Raw genomic sequence first — 27183 nt, 5'->3', positions numbered from 1 at the left:
TGGACCAGAGATCATCTCGTCAGCATCACACAAGGCCAGACTATTTGCCAAGAACTTTGCAGCTAATTCTACCCTATGCAATGAAGGCCATCAACTCCCCATATTTCCTCCTATAACACAGAACACACTAGGTAACATACAAATATCTGTGCATGAAGTCGCCAAGCTAATCAAGAATCTTGATTCCAGTAAAGCAAGTGGCCCTGACGGCATCCCAATTATAGTGTTAAAAAAGCTTTAACCAGAACTTGCTCCTATACTTACAAAACTCTTTAAGCGTTGCCTGAAGGAGAAATGCTTTCCAACACCCTGGAAAACCTCATCAGTATGCCTTGTATTTAAGAATTCAGGTGGTAAGTCATATCCCTCTCAGTACAGACCAATAAGTCTCCTGTGTGTCATGAGTAAGTTGTTGGAATCCATATTACATAGAGAAATAGTCAACCATCTCAGCAGAAATAACCTTAGTGACATGCAATATGGTTTCTGTCCTGCAAGATCTACAGCAGATGTGCTAACGGTTATATCTCATAGGATTAGTGAATCTCTTGACAAAGGCTTCCTTTCTAGGGCAATCACTCTTGACATATCAAAAGCCTTCGACAAGGTACGGCATAAAGGCCTACTTCACAAGATTTCCAGCTATTGTATACTGGAAATGTTTTCTCAATCATTAAATCATTTCTCTCTGATAGGCTCATAAGAGTAGTGGTCGATGGACAAAAATCAGAGGCCTGCAGTATTAATGCTGGAGTCCCTCAAGGGTCCATCCTGGGCCCAACTCTCTTCCTGATCTACATCAATGATCTCCCTAAACACATACTTAAATCATTTGTTGACATCTATGCTGATGACACGACCATCTACGGCAACACATCACAGTTCTCTGATTCTCTCTCCTCTGATCTCGAGTGCATGGTTCAGTGGGAGAAGAGGTGGCTGGTTACTTTTAATGCATCTAAAACCAATACATTATCAACGCTCTGATCCCCATCTGGCATCAATTGAAATGGATCGTTCTCGTCTAGGAGAAGCCCCATGTTTTGACAAGTTTCTGGGCTTGACCTTTACTCCTGATCTGAAATGGAACACGTACATCAAGTCTGTTGCCAAGATCACTGGAAAGATGATAGGATCCTTCTACCCTCCAGAAGATATCTCACTACTGATGCAATTCTCTATATAAAAGCCAAGTACGTCTAAGGATCGAATACTGCTGCCATATCTGGGCAGGAGCTGCTAAAAACAGCCTATCCTGCCTGACAGAGTACAAAATAGACTTTGTGGCTTGGTGGGGATGCCCTTTTCTCTTCCTGCAACCTTTCTCCCACAGAAGAGATGTTGCGAGCCTATCTTTGTTTTATCGTTATTTGCATGGCAGGTGCTCGTCTGAACTCCAATTTCTGGTCCCCTCCTCACCAATCTTTTACGAAAAACACCCGTCTAGCTGAATCCACTGTCAAAAATTTTCCCCACTCTTTATCTGTGCCTAAATCAAAACAGATTCCATGAACAAAGCTTCTTTCTTAGAACTGCACGCCTGTGGAACTATGTTCCATCTGCCTGCTTCCCACCTGACTACAACCTGGATGTCTTCAAGTCCAATGTAAACACATTCCTGATGAACCGCCCCCTTAAGTAGACACTTTATAAAATCTCCACACTAGCATACTGTACTTGCAATAACCCTTATCCCTGAGTGGCTTCCGGGCCTTGATAAGTGGTGACCACCTTGTAAAAAAAAAAAAAAAAGTGAGGGCAATTGTAGATAGTGGTGAGTACTTCTTGTGAAAGTTCGGCAGAAGGTGGTGGTCATCCTCTCTGATATGAGACAGACTAAGGGTCCGTTAAATATTAATAAATGAAGAGAGAGTGCAAAGTTTGTGGGGATGACATTGATACCGAGTTTCCCAAAGAAAGTTGAAGCCTAGAGATCATGGCATGAGTTTGATCATGTCCGAGATGAGTAAATTTACTTATGACACTACAACATATGGTAAAACGAATGTACACATATCTAAGGCAATGGCAAAAACCCCAGAAAATTAAATCCTGCGGTATTTCTGGTAAACTTACCATTATCAGATCATTTCTAGACAAGAGAAAAATCCAGATTGTCCTCGATAGCCGTACATCTAAACTACATGATATTAATGCAAATGTATCCCTGGGGTCGATCCTTGGACTTTTATTATTATACTTGGTATTCATTAATGACCTCCCTGGTACAAATACTGTCCAAGAGGAGGATATTTGTTGATTACACCACGCTTTATAACAGACATGAGGGTAAAACGAATGCACACATATCCAAAGCAATGGCAGAAACCTTAGAAAATGACGTCCAGTCTAATCGAATGAGGCCATAAATAGATGTTAACATTTTATGCTACTAAGACTAAGCTTCTTTCCTTCAACAATTACAGGAAACCTTCTCAATCACCGATTGCTAAGACAAATAACACCTTACTTGAGAACCCATATTTTAAACTTGGTTTTAACACTCACAGGCAACATGAATTAGAACAAATACATTTAAGACATTGCCACAACTGCTGTAAAGAAGGTGGGCTCTCTCTATCATGCTAGAAAATTACTCACACCACAGAGTATCCTATATCTTTACCAAGCTATCATTCAGCCATGCATGGAGGATTGTTGCCACACATATGAACTGGTGCATCTGCCACTAGTCACTCCCTTTGACAGGTCCCAAAACAAGAGTTGAATCTGTTACTCACACAATCAGCCAGCTCCAACCCCATGTCCCTTCTGTGACTTTTTTTACAAAGACTTCAATGGATTGTGCTCTTGTGTCACCTCGACATACATACTCTTGACTAATGCACCAAGCAACAAAATCCCACCCCTTCACTGTTGATCCCTAGATGTTGGAAAACTCTTCACTGTAATAATCTCTAATAGCCTCAGACCTTGCTGTTTCTTGCTTCCCTGACTAAGATTTAGAAGTTTAAATGTAACGAGAACGAATTTGATGCTAAAATCCCCCATATGGTACCCTGTAGATATGATCCCATACAAGTGGCAATTTTTCCTTATTTTTCTTTACAAAGGAGGCACCACTTATCAAGGCCCAGAGGCCACTCGAGGATAAGGGCTAAAGAGTGTACAATAGTCAAAGGGACAATATCATAGTAATCGTTAGTAGTGGAAATTTGGTAAATTGGATTACTTAAGGGAAACAGTTCATCAAGAACTTGTTTACATTGGACTTGAAGATGATCATATTGTAGTCAGCTGGAAAGTAGGCAAACGGAACAAAGTTTCACAGGTGTGCAGTTCTAAGAAAGAAACTTTGTTTGTGGAATCTACGTTTAGGTTTAGACACAGATAAAGAGTGGAGGAAATTATTGACAATATGGCTTGTTCACGTCAAAAGGAGTAAAAAAAAAAAAAAAAAAAAAAAAATGGCACTTGTTCTAAAGCATCCAATTGTTGCACATAAAATAATGATTATGATAAAAAGACAATAAATATACAAACAATATTTCGCAAGTGTAATGACAGTTAAGAAATAGTGGCTCATACACCGCATGGTTTGATGTTTGCTCACAGACTTTAATCATATTTTACAAAGCAAGCTTTCAATATATGTTACCGTGACATAAGTTGACATATATTCGGTTGTTTTCTAACAGTATTTTGTCTAGTTTATTATTTATAATACCTTTTCCCAAACGTACCCTCTCCGAGAGAGAGTCGGCTACCATTTTGAATTTTCCAATACATCGGTAAACACTGCATGTTTTTCGAGCTGAATAAACATGTTACACTGAATAAAAACACAAAAAATATATCCAGTTAGGTAGAAAAGTAACTTATCTTGCCTTTGATAACATTTATTTGTTCTATATTTGTTTTTTGACAACTTTTTCGAATCTATGTGTACAGTAATACAAACCCAGCTTTCAAATTATGGTTTCAGAGGACAGGAGAGAGGAGTTCTTTTTTTCCTTAACTCCAAAACCAATAGAGTTTGAGTCATTGTTGAGATAGTTTGTTCCCTGTTGACCGATGTATGGTTTTTCTCTTGCACCACCCACCTAGTGTTTACTGTTTCCCTTTGAAAAGATGTTAGTTTATTGCTAATTGCCAGAGTTACCCCCTACTGGAATTGGTATTAAACCTCTTGGAAACATCATTAAGAATTTAAAAACATTAAATGAACAGATAAAACTGTTTTTAGAACATTTTAAAATGCAGGATGTTTTATTAAAAGAAGGAAGAAAAAGAAAAATACTTGCAAGGAAAAACAAAACAAAAAAAAAACAGGCAATAGAATTCTTTCACTATCTGAAGACGGATATGTCACGGTCCGAAATATATCAGAAATAGTTTAGCTTAAAAAAAAAAAATAAAAAAAAATAAAAAATTTGAATCGTATTTTCTTCCCTCTTTCAATAAAATATTTTGCATGTTTAACGTGTCCTAAAAACAGTTTTATCTGTTTATTCAATGTTTTTTTTTAAATTATTAATAATGCTTCCAAGAACATTAATACCAATTCCTATACGTTTAAGTGAACACATACTAAAAAGCTCACAAGAGATTTTGTTTCCACCTCATGTGTTTTCAACAACAATGACAACAACACGCCTTGGACTTAACACAACGATATTACTTGCAGGAAGAGGGGGGGGGGGGCAATAGAACTACTTTCACTCTCTGAAGATGGGCCTGTTACGGTCCGAAATATCAGAAATATTTCAACTTTAAAAGATTTTTAAAAAAGAAAGAAATTAAATCATATTTCTCTTTTTCTTCCATTTTTTATTAAAATATTTTTCATTTTTAATGTGTTCTAAAAACAGTTTTATCTGTTTATTCAATGTTATATATATATATATATATATATATATATATATATATATATATATATATATTTGTTTTTGCGATACGTTTTGAATGAATTCAATTGCTTATACAAAAGTACAGTTTTACCTAAATGCGAGTCGGGAATAATTTTCCCTTTGACCAATTTGGTCCCCCCAAATGAGGAGTGGTAAATATATTGTCTTTAAAATATAATTATCCATTGACACATGTTTTGTACGTCTATGATTCACCAGTGGCTAAAAAGGAAAGGGAAAATTATTCCCAATTCACATTTAGGTAAAAATGCACTTTCGTATAAATAATTGAATTAATCATAACGTATCGCAAAAACAAAAACAAATAAAATATCTACATAAATTGCGATATATCCAAACAGTCGTGCGAGATGGTCCAGTTGTACGAGATTATGCTTCTTACCATGAGGTCCCAATTTTGAATCTCACTAGATTCTGCCACTCTTAGGAGTCGTAGACGACGAAACACGTGTCAGTGGATGATTATATCTTAAAAACAATACATATGCTGCTCCCCATTTAGGGGTACCAAATTGGACAAAGGGAAAATTATTCCAACTCACGTTTAGGTAAAAATGCACTTTTGTATAAACAATTGAATTCATTCAAAACGTATCGCAAAAACAAAACAAATAAAATAATATCTATGCAAATCATGATATATCCAAACAGTCGTGCAAGATGGTCCAGTGGTAAGAGTTTAGGCTTCTTAAGATGAGGTCCTGATTTAAAATCTCGCTAGATTCAGCCAATCTGATGAGTCGTAGACGACTAAACACGTAGCAGTGGATAATCATATTTTAAAAACAATATACACACATACACATGTGTGTGTGTGTGTGTGTGTGTGCGTGCGTGTTTGTATAGATGCTCACATATTTATGAATTAATTGGTTGTTGAAGATCATTCAATAAAGGAGGAATTGATTTCCCTTCCAAATAGATTGATAATAATCAATAATTAAGTTCCTGATAGCAAAGATGTAATTCTTTTTTCATCCTGGTTTTGCATTATTGATTCTTTTCATTTTTTTTTTTCATCCCATTTTGCCATCAGACGAGAAGCAGAAGAAAATTTGCATCGAAAAATAAAAATAAAAAACAAACAAATTAAGACGAAACTGAATAAATCTGCATTTCATACCATCATAATTGCTTACTTAACGTACATCAATATATACATACAGACCCAAATGTATACATACACTAGTGATTCTGTGATATGTATACATGTACACACACACACCAATAATTTTGTGGATATTTCCAAGTTGCAACTACTTGCCAAAGTGCATTTTCTGCGAAGCATTCTTGAAGCAGATAAGAATTAAAACAGGTTTAATATTTGCAAATTGCAATCTTCAGAATCTCGTATTGAAATGGAAATTATTCTTGCCAAACCAATTATAATTCCCGATTTTGTTCACTTCTTGGATCGATTATATTCATGATCCACTTTATGTATCTAAAACTAAACAGAATTTCCATGAGCAAAGTTTCTTTCCAAGAACTGTCTGTTTATGGAACAGTACTATGGGGCTTCTTTCTAGCTTACTGTTGTAGTTCAGTTTAAGAGGTCACAATTATAAGGTAAAAGAGTCCTGGAGTTCACTGGGAGCGGTTAAACTACAGGTGTACTCTCTTCTCGAAGGTAGAAATGTCTGGTATTATATAAGCCAGACGAATCCATATTGTCCATGGATGTAGAGGTGTCAACTACCTCAGAACACCCATCTCTGAAGATTTATTTTCCCGAAATATTCCTATAGTTTTTCTTTCTCGGGTTGCCCTCCAAGGGGTCCATCAGTTTCCTTTTTCTGCTGGAAGGACATATTCCGGTAATTGTTTGAGGCAGTTTAAGATCAAACGCGTCAACTCTTCTGGTGAAGTTTCACTTGACTTGTCTGAAGTGCATTTGCATATCTGGTTCGAGTATCTTCTGCATGTGGTCCTTCCGCCATGTAGATCCTGTTCTTGATCATTCTCTGTTCCCAGAAAGTCTTATTCTTGTACATCTGGAAAAATATTTTTTCTCCTGGCATGTATTTCTTGTGAACAGTTGTCTTTGCAGGTTTTACCTGTTTTAGTAATAATTTATTAAAGACTGGCCATATTTTTCTAGTGAACATCATTTCTGCCGGAGACATCTGAGATGGTGTATTCTTGTTAGGAGATATCTGGTACACCTGAAGAAATTGTTTCAAAGCTTTTTCAAAGCCTTATTCAAGGTTTCCACAAATCTTTCAGCCTGTCCATTTGACCTGTGGTGGTATGTTAGAGTTGTGATGTGGTTCACTTGGAAATCCTCCATGAACTCTTCGAAGTCCCTGGATGTAAACCGAGTGCTATTATCTGACACTAAGCAGTCGATCACTCCAAACCGTGGAAATAACTCATGAATTGTTTTTATAGTGAAGTTAGTAGTCAGACTTTTACATCTAAAGACCGCTGGCCACTTTGAGAAACTCGACTACTATGAGGTAGTACTGTCCATCAAATGTATCATGGATAGTTCGCTTTGGGCCATGGGTTAAATTAAATTGGTGGAGCTTTAGCAGCTAGTGCACATCCCCTGCATGCTTTCATCTTTTCTTCAATATCCTTATCCAGGTTTTTCCACTACACGTATGAATGCATTAAACTTTTCATCCTGGTGCCACCAGGGTGTCCCGTGTGAAAATCCTTTCAGATTTTCTTTTGGAGGGTCGCTGAGAAAACCTCTGCTACTTGTTCAGTCTGCAGTTTTTCCTTGGTTTCTCTTATAAAGTCATTGTTTTCGGCTTTTCTTATATTGTCCAGGGTAGCAGGGAGTTTTTTCACAGTGTTGAATAGAATCTAGTGGTCCACCAGTCCCTGGTATTAACCAGGATAGGCCATCCGCATGTCCTAACTTCTTTGATGGAAGGAACTCTATATCAAAGTTGTAATTCAATAGGATTGTTCCCCATCCTTGGAGCTTGTTTGGTGTATGTGTATGCGACCCTTTCTTCGAGCGAGCCAAAGATAGAGATTAGCGGCTTTCGATCTGTAATTTGAAGTGTCGTCCATGCAGGTATCTGGAATCTTGTTCCCACAAAAATGATACTTAATGATTCTTTCTCTATCTGGGAATAATTCCTTTCCGCAGATAGTAGGGTTTTCGATGCGTGTGCTATAGGTTTTGTAGAGCCATCCAGTATTTTATGCAGGATCCACGCACCAATTCCATATGTACTTGCGTCACTTGCAATGATAATGTCAAAATCTGGGTTGCAGTGAGTCAGGAATGGTTCCTATGTGAGCACCTCTTTCAGCTTTTCGAACGCCATCTTGCATTCTACAGTCCAGTTCCAAACTCTGCCCTTCCTAAGTAGTTCGTTTAAAGGTGCATGCAATGTGTGCATACTGGGAACAAAGAATTTGTTCAACCTAAAAACCTTGCAATGTTACATTGTGTGGCTCAATCATATTTTTTATCGTTATGAACCTGTCTGGATTTGACTGTCTACCATTTTTGTCTATTATCTGCTGTAAGTACTTTATTTTGTTAAGGAAAATTCACATTTAGTTTCTTTAAGTGTGAAGTTATACTCATTTATCCTTTCGAATACTTGAAAAACGGGTTTTCTATGTTGCTCTGCTACTTTGCTTTTCATTAGAATATCGTCCAAGTATCCAATGGAAAAATCAAGGCCACTCAACATTGTATCAATTATCTGTTGAAAGATAGCTAGTGTGACTTTGATTCTGAAAGTTAACCTATTGAATTTAAATAGTCCCTTATGAGTGGCAATATAAAAAAGTTTTGAGCTTTCTTCTTCAACAGGAATTTGTAAGTATGCTTCAGTCAGATCTATTTTTGAGAATATTTTCCCTCCATTTAGTTTAGTAAACACTTCCTCGAGGCTGGGTAGCAGGTAATGATGAGCTATAAGTGCTGAATTCAACCCAGTCGAGAAGTTTGCAGAGACTGATATCCTTAGATTTTTTCTTTACATACACAGTGAGGGTGGCCCACTTGCTGTAGTCGACTGTGGTCAAAATTGCCAGTGCAATAAGGGCCTGGTGATTTTATAGCAAATATCTTGGCCTAGAGGCTGAATCTTTCAGTACCAGCTATACCACGGTTTCACTCAATTGAAAACGTCACATTGTTGATCCTCTTAAATAATCTAATTCGGACCAGGTTCAACCACTGTTGCTGTTGTGATGCCCATCTTATAGATACCTAGCAGGGGTACCTAGCATTACCTGGGTGTAGAGAGGTTTTATAGTAAGGGTATTGAGCAACGAAGTCCTAAAAAAGATTTTTTTTAAATTTACCAACCTTCTAAAAATAAAAAAATGAAAGTCACAGCAAGTACCCACGCAAACGAAAAAAAAAAAAAAAAAAAGTAGTAGACAGACTCAAGCCTGGAACTTTAAGAGGAAAATGAAGTGAAAAAAAATGAATACTTTAGTCCCCACACCCATCGATACAAATGACGTCGCCACCATTCAAATTAAGCTTACTCATTGCAAAGCATATGATGACTTTGCCAAAATGTTGACAAAAAAAGTAACCCTTCCTTGTAAAAACAGGCCAGTTGACAGTGAAAGAATGAATGTTTTTGGTCAATTTTTGGATATTTGTCATCCGAGAGACTGAACTTTAAAACTATATAAATTTTGTCAGTGTTGATCACAGGTGTCGAAAGTTTTAGCGAGACATACAAACATACATACACATTAACAGACGTTTGAGATTTATATTATAGACTAGCGGGGGTGCCCGGCGTTGCCCGGGTGTTTGTCCGTGTAAAAGAAAAAAAAAGTTTTGGTCAGTAGGTAGGCTCGAACCTGAAGCCTTGAGGTGAATAGTCTGATAACTTACCACAATGCTACGAGGACAGAAAAGTGATAATGGTTGCAATTAAACGTTAAAAAAAGCAGGTGGTTAAACGAACGTCAACGTGTGGTTTTCTAGGTCAAACATCACGCCATAGTAGTAGAGAAAATGAAATCATAGCACAAATTTTGTAACATAAAAGTTGCTGAAATAAAAGATTCAGACGACCTCCTTTCATAAATCAGACATTATAATCTAGGGAGTATATAAAAAGTTCTAAGAAACAGTGACTCCCTCCCCCAAGGGACCCCTCCAAAAAAGTCTTTGACAGACATACAAAAAAAAAATGCACACACACACAAACATACACCCATTTTCGCTTTTATATTATAGATAACCAGCCTGGGTGCCCAGCGTTATCCAGGTGTTTGGAGATGTTTGTTGAGAAAAAAAAAATAAAAAAGTGGTAGGCAGGCTCGAACCCAAACAGTGAAGAAGGAAAAGAACATGAGAAAAGTAAAAAAAAAAGATAGAGAGAGAGAGGTGGAATCTAACTTGAAAACATAGGGTAATAGTCTTCCTCGCTAACCATTAGGCCAAAGAGTATGGTGAATTCAATGAGTTGATAATTAACTTAAGAATCAAAGGAGTCACCATGCATGTACAGAAATGAACGCTGCTTTAAAACCTGGCCTTTGGCCAGTTAAGCTTCCCACTTTCTGTCTTAGTATTTATTTGCTTCCCCACAAAAGCAAATTAGACATAAGGTCATTTTTAATGTGGGGGAAGACCAGCTCCCCCAAAAAGAGGGCACTCTGCCAGGATCTAAATAAATAGTAATTGTCTCAGTATGAACTATTTCCCCTACATCGACCAAGGACCAATAACAGAACTGATACTACCCGGCTTGAAGGCCAGGCATTTGTGTGTTTGCATTTGATTAGTTTCACTTTATTTATATGAAAAAGACAAACAAACACTCGAAACGAGGGAATTTTGTAAAACTCAATCAAAAAAAAAGAGACGATGTCCATTTGCAAATCTGAGATATTACGATCTAGGAAGTATAAGAAAACTTCTCCCGGAATCTGACGCGAGAATCCCAACGCAAAAAACCTTTCGTGGACATACACAAACCCCTTGCGTCCATTTTGCCCTTATATGATTTTGCTCAGGTGTCTGGAGGTAAAAAAAAAAAAAAATGTGGTAGTAGTAGGCAAGTGGGCTCGAACCCATACTGCAAAGGAGGAAAAGAATGTGAAAAAAAAGTGACGTTTTTGACATTGCATCCATCACCAAACCGGAAGTGGCGAAGGTTTAATTTAAAATTAGTCAATTGAAGAGAGGGGATGACTTTCGAAAATATTGGCGAAAAAGGCAATCCTTGTAGAAAAGTGGCCAGTTGAGGGTGAAGGAATTAATGCAAAAATCGAAATAAATTCATGCACTAAAAGTGCAAATAAATTTTAGTTTTGTAGAAGAAGCTCATGGCCAAAGATTATGCAATAAATAAAAAAAGAAAAGAAAAATTAAAAGATTGAGGAACGAGGCATCATTTTCAATGAATCAATGATCGACAAATAATATTTCATCTCATAAATATTGAAGCCTTAAAGTATAAATCATTTCATTTTTTGGTTTCTTTTTTGTAGAGATTTTTTTTTCTAATCAATTCAAAAGTGTGTTTGATACAAATCAAAAGCTATCTCATACTTAGACGTAATACTGGTAGCAATAGTATTAACAGTGATCGCAATAGTGGTGATATCATTGTTGGTAGAGTGATATTGATAATAGTAATAATGTCAATGGTAACAATTGTATTGTTAATGGTAATAGTATGTATGACATAATCCTGTTGATACACTAGTTCTCATTAAATCACTGAAGTTAAGCAACACTGAACCTGGTCAGTACCAGATGGGTGACCACTTGGGAATAGCAGGTACTGCATATAGGAGGATGTCAACACTTTCCTGCAAAAGCCTATCACCATTTCTCATAATGGGGATATAAAAGCGGCTGAGGATCACTTATAAATTTGATATTTCCATGAAAGTTTTTCCTTTGGAGGAACTCTGTTTAACCCACCTATGGTGAGTGCTGCTTTGGTCAGTTCAGTAATGGTAATAGTAGTGGAAGTGATAATTGTAATGGTAGCAATGGTCGTAATTGTAGTAATAATAGTAGTAGTCGTGGTGGTGGTGGTAATAATAGCAGTGTTTATGGTGGAAATGATAATAGCAGTAATTCTGGTGGTGATAATAGTTTGTGGTATTAATGATAATAGTGGTAATAATTGTGATTGTGATAATTAAAGTAGTGATGATGACGGTGGTGTTGGTCACATTTTTACTAGTATTAGTAACTAGACTTTTTAGCCAGTTAAGAATGTGCAAAAGTTATAAACTGTTGACTTAGAATGAATGCTTTGTAACTGAATATGATTAAATTTGCACTCATTTTTTTCATTAAATACTAATCCCTAACTGTGCATAAAACCAATACAATAATACTTAGTTTGCTGCACCTTATCATAAAGGTCTATATAAAATTTCAGACACATTGGCCCAGTAGTCCTCCCACCCCAAAAAAGGGGAACAGAAAAACTGACTAAACGAAATCTAATATAGCTACTATAAATATTGGTTTTCATAGCAGTAATAGTTTTGCCAGTAGTATTGTTAGTAGTAGTAGTAGAACGTGTAATGGTTGTAGTATATATAGTATTGGTATTAATAAACATGTCAATATTTTCGGTCAAATATATGCATAGTTTCACAGGAGAGTCTCTGGTAATATCATTTTTGCTTTAAATGAATTGTAAAAAGTATAAGATAAACAAAAACATTATATCATTGACTACATGTAGGTAAAAAAAAAAAAAAAGAAAGAAAAATGCCTGTAAGGTTAAAGAAACCTGTTGGACAACTTAAGACTCTAAACAACACCTTTTTGTTGTAATAAAATATATAAAAGAAAACTAACAAAAATTACAGCATTATCTATTCTCTGCAATTCATCCCATACCAATTAAAAATGGCTGTGCCCCGAGGATAGTTTGTAGCAAAACAACATTGGGAGTAAACGTGCTCCTCGTTATTACAGTGGATAATTTTTTTTTTTTTTTTTTTTTTTTTTATGCTAAACGCTGCTCTGAATTTCAACCAATCAAATCTAAGGGAGGTAATTCTGTTTTAATTTTAAACTAGTTTTCTTTGCTACTACTTTTTTTTTTTTTTCACAAAAATTTGTAAATTTACATTATAGTAGAATAAAAAAAAAAGGACTCATTTCAAGTTTTACTCAATTCAAAAACATCATGCTTTCTATTTTTACAATAACTAAAAAAAAACATGAAACTAACTTTACATGAATATGGAAACTTTGAATTTTCTACAACTGAAAACAAAATGAAACATTTACCCATCTTCTTCTATTAGGTCACCTGTCTGTTTAAATCAATGTATGTATGTATGTATGTATGTATGTTTATAGGTCTGCTTAAAACTTTTCTCAGCAGCATCAAACCAGTGACATCTGAAAGGGCAATGTCTTCGTCGAATAATATAGAGATCTTAAGCAATTCGCAATTGTATTTTTTGGTCGCCCACACTGAGAATTGAACCTACAACCTTCAGGAGAATAGCACTTTACAATTGATTTTTCCAACTACTCTAACCATTGCACCTTGCAGACAATTCTCGTACGAATTTTAGGAGCCTTAAACATCATAAACAAAGCTATAGATCAGAGGGATACAGTCAGCAGGAAGAAAGTTCCATAAGTCTGCAGTTCTTGGAAAGAAGCTACTGGAATAGGAAGCTGTATTATAATGAGGTATAAAACAGCAAATTTGTGAAAGCCATTAGACCAATGTATTAAACGAGCTTGGACAAAGGAAACAGTGAATAGATTAGACAATTCTGAAGAACACATGCCATAATAGTGTTTGTGTGAGAAAGGGGGCGTAAAAAAAAAATGGCAAAGGTTATCTCCCATTTGATTTTGGAGTTTATTCTGAATTTTTTGAAGACACTTCCCCAGAGATGGCAGCAGTACTCCATCTTGGGACATACCTGACTCTTATAGAGGTATCGGTTTGTATCAGAAGTCCGGTTCCTCCTTGGAGCAGTAGAATGATCTAGCAATTTTTCTAGTGGTCCTAGCAACAGATTTGATGTAAGTTTTCCATTTTAGGCCTGGAGTAAAAGTCAGACCTAAGAGCTTATAAAAGTAAGGAGTTTCAAGGAGAGATCCATTCATTTTGATGGGAGCAAAACAAGGATCCCGGCATTATTAATAGAAAGAGAGAAGTTTGACTTTAGACGTGTTGGAAGTGACAAACCACTTTTTCTCCCATTACATGTGTTCCAGATCAGAAAAAAGATAATCAGTGAGATGTTGATCACCAATGCTCTTCAATGTGCTGCCACAGAGTTGTGTCATTTGCGTAGATGTCAACAAATGATCTCAAAACGTGACTAGGAAGATCATTAGTGTAGATCAGGAAGAGGTCTGGGCTCAGGATAGATTATTGAGGCACACCGACATTGGTACTATGTGCTTCAGATTTCAGCTAATCAACAGCTACTTTTATGGATCTCTATCAGAGAAAAAAAGATTTGATAGTTGCCAAAAATATTTGTGTTGATGATTGTGGCAATATTTTTGATAAAATGTGAGGGTATGATTAAAGAAAATTGGAAGGTTCTACTCATATATACTGATGATAGGAACTGACCAATCAAATGGAGCCATGCTCTGCTAGTAACCAATCAGAAACCGGAATCACTCCATAAAAATATTGGATCTTTTTTGAATTCTTGCACATAATTTTTCGTCTTCACACAAGGAACTCTATACATTATCTCAGATTAGCTATCTATCAGAAACTTTTAAAATTAAACATGGTTTTCAATTCAAAACCAATTTTTTAAATGGAATTCTTAAATTGCTTCTGCATTTTTTAGATGTTCAAGAGAAAGTCATTTCTGGCTCATATTTGTGTTTACAGGCCATAGAGCATTGTGACTCATTTTCTGTCCCAGATAATGCTACATGGAACATCCAGTCAAAAGGAGGTAGTGATGAGGACTACCATATGCAAGTTTATAGTTATAGTCGACTAAACATTCAAACAGTGTATGGATGTACACATCTTTTAAGCATTCTTTTGGATGACTTGTTGAACTTTTATATTTTTTCGATAAATTTGAGTAAATTTGTGATCCTAGATTAAAGATAAACAGTATTTCTCATGGGAGCCACTATTCTAGAAAAGAAGTCAAAATTCTATTTTGGATCAGTGTTAAGTCAAACACACACACACACACACACACACACACACAGGACCACATGCACACAAGACCATACGTAAGACCGCACATACACATAGGACCATACACACAGAAGACAGACCACAAGACCACATACAGGACCATATACACGCACACACATTTTCATCTGCAATATCTATTGCATAAGAAATAAGCTAAAGTATGTAAAAATAGTGGAGTTCGCAATATTAAATGAAGTGCATCACACCTTACAACTGTATACAAAAATAAAATTATAGAATGCCATACGTATTTTATTATGTAATATTTAGTCTTTAACTTGGTGCAATGCATCATTTGTTGCAGTTGTTTATATCAACAATCTTGCACACAAATATTTGCACAAAGCAGAGAGTAGCTGGGAAAAAAAAAAAAAAAAACAGAAATACTTGTGAAAGGGGTTAAATTCCTGAAATATTGTGCATTTCAGATAAATCTGGAAGGAGAAAGATTTTCTTCTTACAATCTGGTTTATTTCTGTATTATTTCTTATGTAATAAATCTTGCTGACTATAGTGTATGTGTGTGGGTTTGTTGAACTCAAACCAGTATTTTTTTCTATAATAGTTCTAAAAAGAAAAGAAAAAGACAAATCAATGAACAGAAGTGAAAAAGAATCTTCAAAATGGAGTCACCAATGGAGTTAATTATCAAACATTTCATGCACATTCCAAAATAAAGTATAAAATATTAAATCATGCGATATTTCCTTTTCATTAGTTTTTAAGCTTAAACAATCAACTCAGGTGTTTTTTAAAAATGGCAAAGCTGAGAATTAATTTTAGTCAGCCAGTTTCAAGTAACATTGAAAAATGAAATGAAACTGCAGCACTAATCCTAGGTGGGTTTAACCTGACTTCATCCAAAGGAAGAAGTTCTATAGAAGTATAAAATTCACAAGCGGCCTCCAATTGCATGTATATCCCCATTTGGGGGAGATGACAATGTTAGGTTTTTGCAACTCTTGCAGGAAGGTCTCTACACCTTCCTACATACAGTGCCTGGCATTCCCAAATTGGTCACCCATTTGGTACTGATCAGGTTCATTGTTGCTTAACTTTGGTGATCTAATGAGAAATAGTGTCAACGTGATTATGCTGTATACAAGTAACATAGGAGTATTTATTTACCTCCTAGTCACAAGTTTAGACAAGAATTCCCCGGTAAGAAGGTTTCAGGTGATTAGTGATAAACTAAACGAAGGTAAACGTAAACCCTGGAAAGGTGGACCTCTTCGGACGAAACAGAACCCATGTCGAACTGATTGTCAAAGACACATCCTCTAGTGGTATAACCACTTTATAATTTTTTTTACTGTTACTACTACTAATATACTAATAATACTACTAATACTACTACTAAGGGTGGACCTCCTAGAACTGCACAGAACAGCAACATCCCACCGTCAACAGGTAAAAAGCCATTTTAGAAATGGCCTAGATTTTGTTGATTTGGGGGCCAAAAGAGAAAATCCACTAGTGATTTGGTTTTTAAATTATAGGAGACTATGTTTCTTCCAAGAACTTCCCATCTGTGAAACATTATCACAAGATTGCCTCCCCACAGACAACATATTTGTCTTCAATTTCAACAGTCCTCATGGATAATCGAATTTTGTTCATTCCTCATTTTTAATCCTATCATAATATTCATCATTCAACTGATAATCTATCTCATTAACCCTTATCCTCGAATGGCTTTCAGCCTTGATAAATACTAACTTATTAATTAAAAAAAAAAAAAGACAATTTAAAAAAAAAGAAAAAGCGTTCATTGTTTTCAGAGTTTTAGTAGCAATAAAAACAATTGTTCTAAACTTTCAGTTTTGTAGGTATTGCACCAAGGCAACACCTGGCACCTTTAATAGTAAGTTGATATTTTGTTTTTGACGATAGCCCAGATGAAATTCTCATACTTTTTTTATTTTCTGTAATTAAAATCATATTCAATAGAGAAAGAAAAAAACAAACAAAACGCTTGAACAAAGTCACCTTGTTTTATTTATGTATAAACTGTAAAAGAAAGCTGGTTTCACATCAAAATTTCTTTGTTCATTCACACATTTGAATCCTTCACGTTTTTGTTTTGTTTTTCACAATGTTTTTATAGATACAAAATTTTAAACTTGCCTTTATATGAGGATAAATAGTTAGAGTTAACAAATACTTTGAATGTCCGCTGTGAACGCCTGCCGAAATGCCATTCATACATACTTAATTTTATTCCATACATGTGTTAGTTACTATGGGCCTGGAGGAAAGATGCTTAAAACCGATGGTATCAATGACCTATCTCATCTAACAACTTTCTGTACGCAAAATACAAAATATAAATACGCTCTTATTTTTCGGATATCTTCGGATTTTCTTTTTAATTGAGCACTCTGCTCGATTTCTTTTTCCAAAAAAAAAAAAAAAAACTAATCACAATTATATATATATATATAATATATTACTAGTGGGGCTTTGCCCGGTTGTAAAATATACTTAATTATGATATTTTAATTTGTTCAGATTTTGTAATTATTATTATAGAGTTATGATTTCAAACGTAAAATAAAAAGTATTTGAATGCCATCAGCTGGAATCGAAACCAAAAGTCAAACTGTAACATTGAAGGCTGGTGACGTTACCACTGTACCAACGTGACACAAATATAAATGATTATAAAAATAAAAAATAAACCAAGATGAATGTACAAAATGTATGACAATTTTTTCGATTCTGACACATTTTTGAACCCTTAAAAAGTATTTTAACCGGCTAAAGACCCATAAAAAAATGGTCCATGAAAAGTTCAATCATTTGAGGCCCCTACTGCCACTCTGCAACTTTTAGATTTGGAAGAGATAGAGTTTGAAAATATGGAGACAGACATATAGCCTTTCATATATTAGATTAATATGTATTTTCATCTAACACCTTTATGATGTAATCTATAATATAAATCTCACCTGTGTTTAAATGTATGTATGTATGTTTGTATGTCTACCTAAAACTAAACAGAGGCGACACATTTTTACAAAATAGATATCGTTTTGAAGCTCAACCGTTCGGAAGACAAATATCGAAAAATTAGCTAAAAACATTAATTTATTCACCCTCAACTGGGCACTTTTCTACAAGGGGAGGGGGGGGTCGCTTTTTTTTCGCCGATATTTTTGAAAGTCATCCCCTCGTTTTGATTGATTAACCTTCGCCACTTCCGGTTTGGTGATGGATGCAATGACAAAGACGTCACGTTTTTTTCACGTTCTTTTCCTCCTTTGTGGTACGGGTTGGAGCTTGCCTACCCACAACCACTTTTTTTTTTGCTCAACACACAGCTCCAAACACCTGGGCACGGCTGGACACCCAGGCTAGTTCAATATATTGGAAAAATATTAGCACAGCTAAAGTCATGTAAAAGTGAGCTATAAAAGAGAGGAGAGAGGGAGTCATGTACATGGTTAATTATCCGATAATCAGCAGTCTCAATGCATACAACACTGCCTTGAATTGTTTGGATGGTTGATCATAGATTTCGGCAGCTTGTTCCATGGCTTTAACAAAAAAAAAAGAAAAAAAAAAAAGCATACTGACTATTGAGTCAAAATCAGCTGAATGTCCACAAAGCCATTTCTGTGAAGTCCATGCTAAGACAGCATGCAACGTCAGAGAGGATGAGCTTGCCATACATTCATCTATGTCTGTATAAATAAAAGTTATGGGTCTCTAATCTAATTTTTTAAAAAATTAGATTAAATTTTAATAAAAATCTCTCTAGACACGACATGAAGCCACTTGATGTAAGGATCTAGAACATGATTCTCAGAAAAGATAGGACATTTCTACTGGTCTTAGTCTTAAAAAGATCAAGGCTATAAATAGTCAGCAGGAAGAGAGTTCCACAATTCTTAGATAGAAGCTACTGGAATAGGAAGCTGAGGTTTGTTTTACTATACACATAGATTCGATAAAGTTGTAAAAAAAAAACAAATATATAACAAATAAATGATATCAAAGGCAAGATAAGTTACTTTTCTACCTAACTGGATAATTTTTTTTGTGTTTTTATTTAATGTAAAATGTTTATTCGGTTCAAAAAACGCGTAATGTTGAAGGCTGCCAGCAAACAAGAAAAGGCTGCGATTTCTTCAAAATAAGAAATAAAACAAAATGGTGTTAGAAACCCACCCAATAAAACTGTCACTGTAACATTTATTGGGTGTGTTTTTAACACCATTTTGTTTTATTTGTTATGTATTTTTTTTTAACAATTTTTTCAAATATGTGTATAGTAAAATAAACCGAAGCTGTATTACAATGCGGTATAAAAAAGAGTGAATTGATGGAAACCACTAGACCAATGCTTGGGATCATAAAAAGAAAAAAGATAGAAGTGGTTGAAAAGTGTGTCGTTATAGTAATACTCACATTTCTCTACCTCTCATAGTTTGTCTGTCTTACACATAAACAACTGGCCTTTATATAGAAAATATTTAACATTTATTACCTAGGAGAGTATGTTTTTGATGGAGTTTGTTGGTCTGTATGCAGCTTAACATCTACATCTTTTAATCACATTATCTCCTGGTTTTATCCACCAATCTTCTAGAAATTTTTTTGATAAAAAAGGATTTCATAAACTAAGTTTATCACACAATTATATACATTTTTTTAATATAGTAATATTTAAATATAAAACTTAAATGAGTTACAAAAACTTGTGCACAATATTTTATTAATGAATTCAGAATTCTTTGAAATTTATAAAGGAATTTAAAATTTAATAAATTGTAAAAAAATTCATAAGTATATTCTTTGACACACACACACACACACACATATATATATATATATATATATATATATATATATCCTGGCTTGAGGTAGTTGCTTGTCTAGTCGCACTGATGCGCTGTGAAGCAGTAATGTATGTGGATGACTATATATATATAAAATAATATAACTAATATATATAATAACATATATAATAGCATAATATATAGTAATATATATAACAATATATAAAATACATAATACTATACATAAGATATTATACTATACAAGAAATATTACGTAGGTATGACTTCCTTAGATTTCAAAACCCGATATTATGACCATAAAAGTACATTCAAAAATAAAAAAACACCAAATGAAAACAACTCTAACAAGCAAACAAATACTGGGAACTCAAAGAAAGCGGATGTTCGGCAGTAGTCGAATGGAAAATAGTAAGACAAGCAAACATATCTAGAGACCTAGACGATCCATGTAGATTATGCCTTCATGAAAAATTTGCTATCCTATACTTTAAAGAACCCCAACATCTATTAAGCTGTAGGAGAGAAATAGAAAACAACTGTGTTAACAGGATAAAATTTACTCTAGGATAGCGATACAAAATATCCAAATTAATAACAATAGAAAATAAATAAAATAAAGATACATAAATTATCATGTATATATATAACTACACCTAGGTTTAAAATAGGTCAGAACTCTAAATATCTACACTCCCCGCTAAAATAGCACACACAAAGGAAGGGCTGAACCGGAGGTCAACTGGGCCTTTGTTCTGTAAGTGCCTGCTCTTTGGCTGATTAGGAAGGGTGCGGTGGAAACTAGAAAGCTGATTGGCTAACTAAAAACACAATAGAATGTGCATATATAAAAATGTGAGACAACCAAAACTCCTCACATAAGCCTGATGAATCCTAGCATGGATGGAACACGCAATATTCTGTGTAGCTTAATTGCCATATATATTTTATAAATTACTAACATATATATAAAATATCTTCTTGGCAATACTTCACAAACAAAGATTCTATGAAGAGGGTTGTCCAGTTTGACTGCAGGCATGCTTGTAGCTGACAAGCCTTATGCGGGACAAGCAAGTCTGGCCAAAGTCATGTCAGTTGTGGCTGCTGAGGCTTCCCGAATCTTCCTCCTGCAACGCTTCTTCCACAGATTTTCTGTGTGGGAGATCTCAAAGGAGGCGGCAGCCTGGTGGACAGTATGTCACCAGGTATCAGGTATATAACACACACACACACATATATATAACATATATAACACTATAATATATATAGTAATATATATATATATATATAATAAAAATATATACAACATCTATAATATAAATCTCACCTGTCTGTTTAAATGTATGTATGTCTCACAAAACCTTTTGACAGAGGCGACAGTCCTGACAAGATTGGTATCATTTTGAAGCTCAACATCTCGGATGACAAATATTGACAAATTGGCCAAAAGCATTAATTCCTTCACATTGAACCTGGCTGTTTTGTACAAGAAAAGGTTGTTTTTTTTCGCCAATATTTTAGCAAGTCACGTCACTGTTGGATTGACTTTAGTTAATTTCAACGTTTTTGACTTCTGGTCGCATCATGGAGACATTGGCTAAGATATCAGATTTTCTTTCACTTTCCTCTCTACCTTCGCAGCACAAGTTCGAGCCTGCCTGCCTACTACCACTTTTTTTTTTTTGTTTTGCTCAACACACACTTCCAAACACTCGGGCAACGCCAGGCACCTAGACTAGAATAATACATATATAACATATATAATACTATAATAATATGTATCACACATATACTATATATAATGATATATACTGGCAGAACGCATGGAAATCCCACAGTATTTAAATTTTCTTAAATACATTATAAATAAAATGAATAAACAATAAAATAAAACAAATAACGAAGAATTTAAAACAAATTTTTAGCAAATTCTTTTTTAACCTTTTAAAGCTAAAAAGCATTGATTTTTTAAAAATTTAGATTTTTTTTTTTCAATGAAATTTAACACACAACATATTTTTTTTTTTTTTTTCCTGAATAATTTTTTTTACCTAAATTGTAAAGGAACAGATGTAGGCACAAGGCACATCAGTAAGGCAGTTTTTTTTTTTTAAACTTCTTTTTCCTCTGGCGCGTTACTGGTTCGAGCCTGCTTATTACTATTTTTTTTTTTGTGCTCGCAATTTTCCTTTTCTTTTTGCTCAACCCACACCCTTACACACACCTCCACTTTCTTTTCTGCCTTTGTGTAACAGGTTCGAGCCTGCCTGCCTACTTCTTTTTTTGCTTAACACACCTCCATACACCCGGGCAACGCCAGGCAACCAGGCTAGTTATTTACATAGCAGTATACAGACGATAAAATGCTTTGGATAATTACAGATTTCAAGGGGTTTTGTAAAATAGTCATATTTTAAAAACCAAAGCACTTTAGGTCCTCAACATAACACTATTTTGTTCGGAAATGAATATGCTTTCAACTGAATTAATAAGTAATAATGTACATTATATATTTTAAGAGTTTTAAGCAAATAAAGTGATAAACATGTTATCATAAAACAGCATTTTCAGTAAGATTTTGTAAAGACTCCACCCTCGATTTGTAAATGCTCATACTGCATTTAAGAGTTTTGTTATGAAATTTACAAACTACTCAGAAGAGACGTCATTTTTAATAGTTTGAGCTATCTGAAATACTTTTGACCATTCGTTTTTTTGTTGAAAAAACAAAAACAAAAAAAAAAAAAACACTTCAACACGACAAGTAATGAAAATTTGAAAAAAATTCTTCGAACATCCACTGTTAAATAAATAAATCAATCTTTTTACTGTTTTTATTCATTAAAAGTATAATTATATGCTGTTTTCTCTTGAGTAGCTAGCATTTTAAAATTATGATACCCAGAAAAAAATTGTTACTAAAAACTATCAGTAACAGCAGCAGCAATACTATTAGCAATAGCACAGCTGTAAATAGCTGATTTTTTGTTGACTTTTTTTTTTCCAGAATTAATTTAAATGGACAAGAAACGTAATTAAAAAATAAAAAATAAAATTCATGCAAAATTTGCGATATATTTGTCAGCTGATAAGCCCTAAACTGGCATCTAAGCTTCAGCCTCTGTCCCTTCAACGAAACGTTGCATCCCTCTGCCTGTTCTACAAGTATTTTAATGGTGAATGCTCTGATGAACTGCAAGCACTTGTGTCCTCACGACGTGAACACCCCCGACAAACCCGACAGGCTGCTAAATCCCACCACCACACTGTAGAGATCCCTAGATGTAAAAAAATCTTTCTACTCAAGTAGTTTCTTCCCCAGAACTGCTAGACTTTGGAATTCCATTCCAGGTCCCTGCTTCCCCAACTGTACTGACGTGCAGAAGTTCAAGTACAATGTGAACCGACATCTTGCTGCCCAAATCCCTACATAGTACCCCAGTAGTTGTTGCCCCTGATAGTAGCCCCCTACACTAAAGTGGCAATGTGCCTTGTTTGGGGTGAAAATGTAATTAAAAAAAAAATTTTTTAAAAAAGAAAGCTTTAGCAAAAGTTTTTTTGGGGGATATTACATGGGTAAAAAATACTTGGTACTTTTCTAAATGTCAAATTTTCTGTTAAGATGCTTTTACTTATTTTAAATAAAATTTATTTTTGTCTGTCTTAATTCTTGTAAAGTTTCACACCCTCTTTACCTAAGTTTACATATTTAAAAGTAATTTAATGTTCAAAATTTAAGCCATAAAATTTTCAAAAGCCAATAATTATGAACCACTAACTGTAAATATGAGCGTCAAATGCCCTCTTAAAAACCCTTCCAAAAACTGCCTTAATCCTACCTCTAACCCTAGGTACGAGTGGCAAACCTCCTAAAACCTTTTTTAGCCCTAAAATAAAGCTAAGTCCAAATGGCAAGCTCCAAACCAAACAAAATTTCCCTGCAAGCTACATATAAGCAGCTATAAAATAAAAAAAATAATAAACCCTTGCACATGATTTATCTCCCATAAAAAATAAATTGGTCAACTGTCCTAAAACGCTAGAATGGTCTTGAAATGGTGAATTATTTTTACATTAAATTCATGTGAAACCAATCCCCACTCTAAATTCTAAAATTATTTTGTTTCTATCAAGTCTTCAGGATGTTCACACATAATTTCCCTTAGCCCTACCATTATACCAAAGTCGGAATGGCAAGCCTTTCCATCCTCCTATAATTGCACAAAGAATCTCTTACAACCACACATAATTATCTTTAGAAAAACTGCACAGGACTTATCTCTCATAGAAAAAAAATGGTTAACTGCCCTAACATGCTAAAATGGCTCAAAATAAGGAATTATTTTACATTAAATTGTAAAATAATTTTTGTTTATCTTTCATTAAAGTTTTTCAGGGTGTTCACGCGTAATTGTCTAAAAGGTAGAATCACATATTTGGAAAAGTGCTCAAATGAGGGAGGGGGTAATTGAAGGTGGTAATCTACAATAATACCAAAGAAATATTGCAATATATTCATTTTTAAACAGTCCTAGATTTAGATTTCATTTTTTTTGTACATAAGATGCATTACAATTCAACTTTGAGTGCTTAATTTCTTTTCTTTTAATGGCATTTTTAAGAAATTGCAGTACATTTTGTGCTTTACTGCTGATTATTTGAAAACCATTAATTTCTGGAGATTTCCACGAATATATTCTGATTCCTTGCACAACAAAAGACACTTATGCAGCAAATTTCATTGCTTAATCTTGTGTTTTAACAAAGATATAACATTTTTACTGAAAAAGTAGTGTAAAAAATGTGACGAAATGCATATGATTTTAAAGAAAGAAACACATTAAAACATGAAACACAAAAAATACTTCCTTAATTTTAATAGGATTTTAAAAATTTAAAAAGATTCTTTCTTAGCTCATTACCTCTTTTTAATATTTTAAGCCATTTCAATTTTTTCATGTGTATTGCTAATTTATATCAGTTCTAAGACTTCAAACACAATGATATCTGGCATATGATCGTTGGAATATTTTATTTTATAGCATACTTTATAAGTACAGTATATGGAGTATTTAAATGTCTATTTCGACTTTATATTTACTATGGGTGAATTATTCTATCATACATTTTTACTCTACTTGTCAAAATATTTTGAGAATATATATATATATATATATATATATATATATATATATATATATATATATATATATAGCATAAGGATGAAAAGCGCTAACTGTTGCCTGGGCAGTCGAGCTTCAATCCTGGATTGAGGTAGTTGCTGGTCAGGCTGCATTGATGACCTGTGATACAGCGAAACAGTACTGTATGCAAGTGACTATATATATATATTTACTATAGTAATTATTAAATACCTGCAGACACTAGTGCATCATCCTTTTGAGAATCATCAGTGTAGGGTGTCACGATTAACACCAGTCGATAGATTCAAACCCGGCAACAGAAGCAATCCCTGGCTTCATTAGCAAAAACCTAATCTATTCGGCTACCATTAACCGCAAGAAATGCTGTTGAAAGTTAAACATTTATTTTTTAAATGCTTTTTAACGTCTGTCAGAGTGATCTAATCATTATATAAGGATCTGCGCATAAGAGCTAAATCGACAGACTTTTAATTCAATTGAAAGTATTCAACACTAAGAAACAAGTTTCTTAAAGGGGCTGACATAATTATTTACTATAATAATTATTAAATACCTACAGACACTTGTGTTTCATCCTTTTGGGAATCATCAGTGCAGAGTGTCATGATTAACACCAGTCGATAGATTCAAACTCGGTGACAGAAGCAATATATCTCTCAAAATATATATATATATATATATATATATATATATATATATATATTGATAGATAGGTATATGTCAATCACAGACAGACTATTTTGCTGTAACACCGTTCTTCAGTTCAAGTAAACAAGCGCCTCAAGTTGGGATCGAAACTCAACTGCCTAGATGATAGTCAGTGCTTATACCCACCCCCCTCAGTCATTTGGTTGATGCTAAGGTAGGTGCTATCACAATGATAAACATTGACAAATGCCAGAAGCTTCATTTGTTTATACAAAAAACATTGTATTTATATTCTAGCGCCACTTTGTTATTTCACTTACTAGTGTGCTAAACCCAAGAAGAGGAGCATATTTACATAAAATGTTATTCATCTACATACAATCTTACAAGGAGATATATTTTATGTATCAATTTTCAATATTTACTTCGTGAATGTTCAATACGTGAGTAGAGCTATGCAGTAGTTTAGGAAAATATGTGGCAATTACGCTACACAGGACTTTCCATGTTTCATCCCCATAGGAAATCATCAGACTAGAACAAATAGAATTTATGCTATCTTGTGTGTTTATATATATAGTTGGTACCCAGTTAAGTCAGCCAACCAATCATTTTCATTGCTATACTTGCTAAAGAGCTTTTGTATTCATCAGCCAATCGCCTGGCTAGTTCTATTTCCTCTTCTATTATTCTGTTTTGTACAGTTAATACACCTCTTTTGAATGTGTCCAATTAATAGTTGACCCCGTTTTAATGTGTGCATACCTGAGGTGTTTATTATTAAAAAAATTTTTTTTTATTTATTTCAAAAGTGATCAATACAAAATCAAATTTTATAACCATAAAAATTTATCTTTTAATGGCTTCCACACATACGTAACTCTTGCTTCCCTTATTTTGTCCTTTAGTTCTCACATTCTGAATTGCTATTTTCTGGGTCAGGATCTATTCAATTTAATGCTTATCATTAATAAGTTTCTGGCCTTGAAATAGTATTTTCTTTTTTTAGCCTCTTACATCAAGTGGCTTCATACATTGTCTGGAGCGATTTCCATAAAAAATGTATTCTAATCTTTAGATTTCCTCAGGCTACTGATAAAAAATTTCAGTATTTAAAATTCATAAAAATATAAAATAGAACATTATGGAAACATTTTCTAAGTATTAATTTAAAAAGTGCTAAATGCAAATAGAGCTTTATGACAATCTTAAATATATACAAACACAATACCCTCCACTTAATTTTTTATTACGAGTGTGGTTTCCTCATTGTTTCGGTTCCATGAAGACTTAGATAGTAATAGGATCCATTTTTGACAATCAGTCTGACAGATTTTGGGCTAGTTCACAGGCCTTTTATCTCTCCAGACTGAGGTATTTATCCTGGATATTACCTAAGACATAAGTTCTCAATGGGAGGGGGGGGGTGAACTTTGGGCTTTCAGGAGGTGAATTTTCAACTCCATTCATAGTTTTAACTTTTTCTTGTTTTTATTTACAGAATTCAGAACCCATAATGAGTATCAAAAAAACAAGAAAAAAATAT

General features: G+C 34.3%; 1 protein-coding gene across 7 annotated transcripts in view; it reads right to left on the bottom strand.

Moving 5' to 3' along the window:
- The window catches only part of LOC145268251 (FHF complex subunit HOOK-interacting protein 1B-like), a 293884-nt gene that overhangs the window by 97675 nt on the left and 169026 nt on the right, over nt 1-27183 (bottom strand). The gene's annotated exons all lie outside the window — the stretch shown is intronic.

Source organism: Euprymna scolopes, chromosome 43 (genome assembly GCF_053919585.1).
Source record: "Euprymna scolopes isolate OS-2025 chromosome 43, ASM5391958v1, whole genome shotgun sequence".
In the NCBI taxonomy this organism is placed as follows: Eukaryota; Metazoa; Mollusca; class Cephalopoda; order Sepiida; family Sepiolidae; genus Euprymna; species Euprymna scolopes.
Note: the sequence above shows the minus strand (reverse complement) of the source record. Positions and strands in the feature narration are given on the sequence as shown.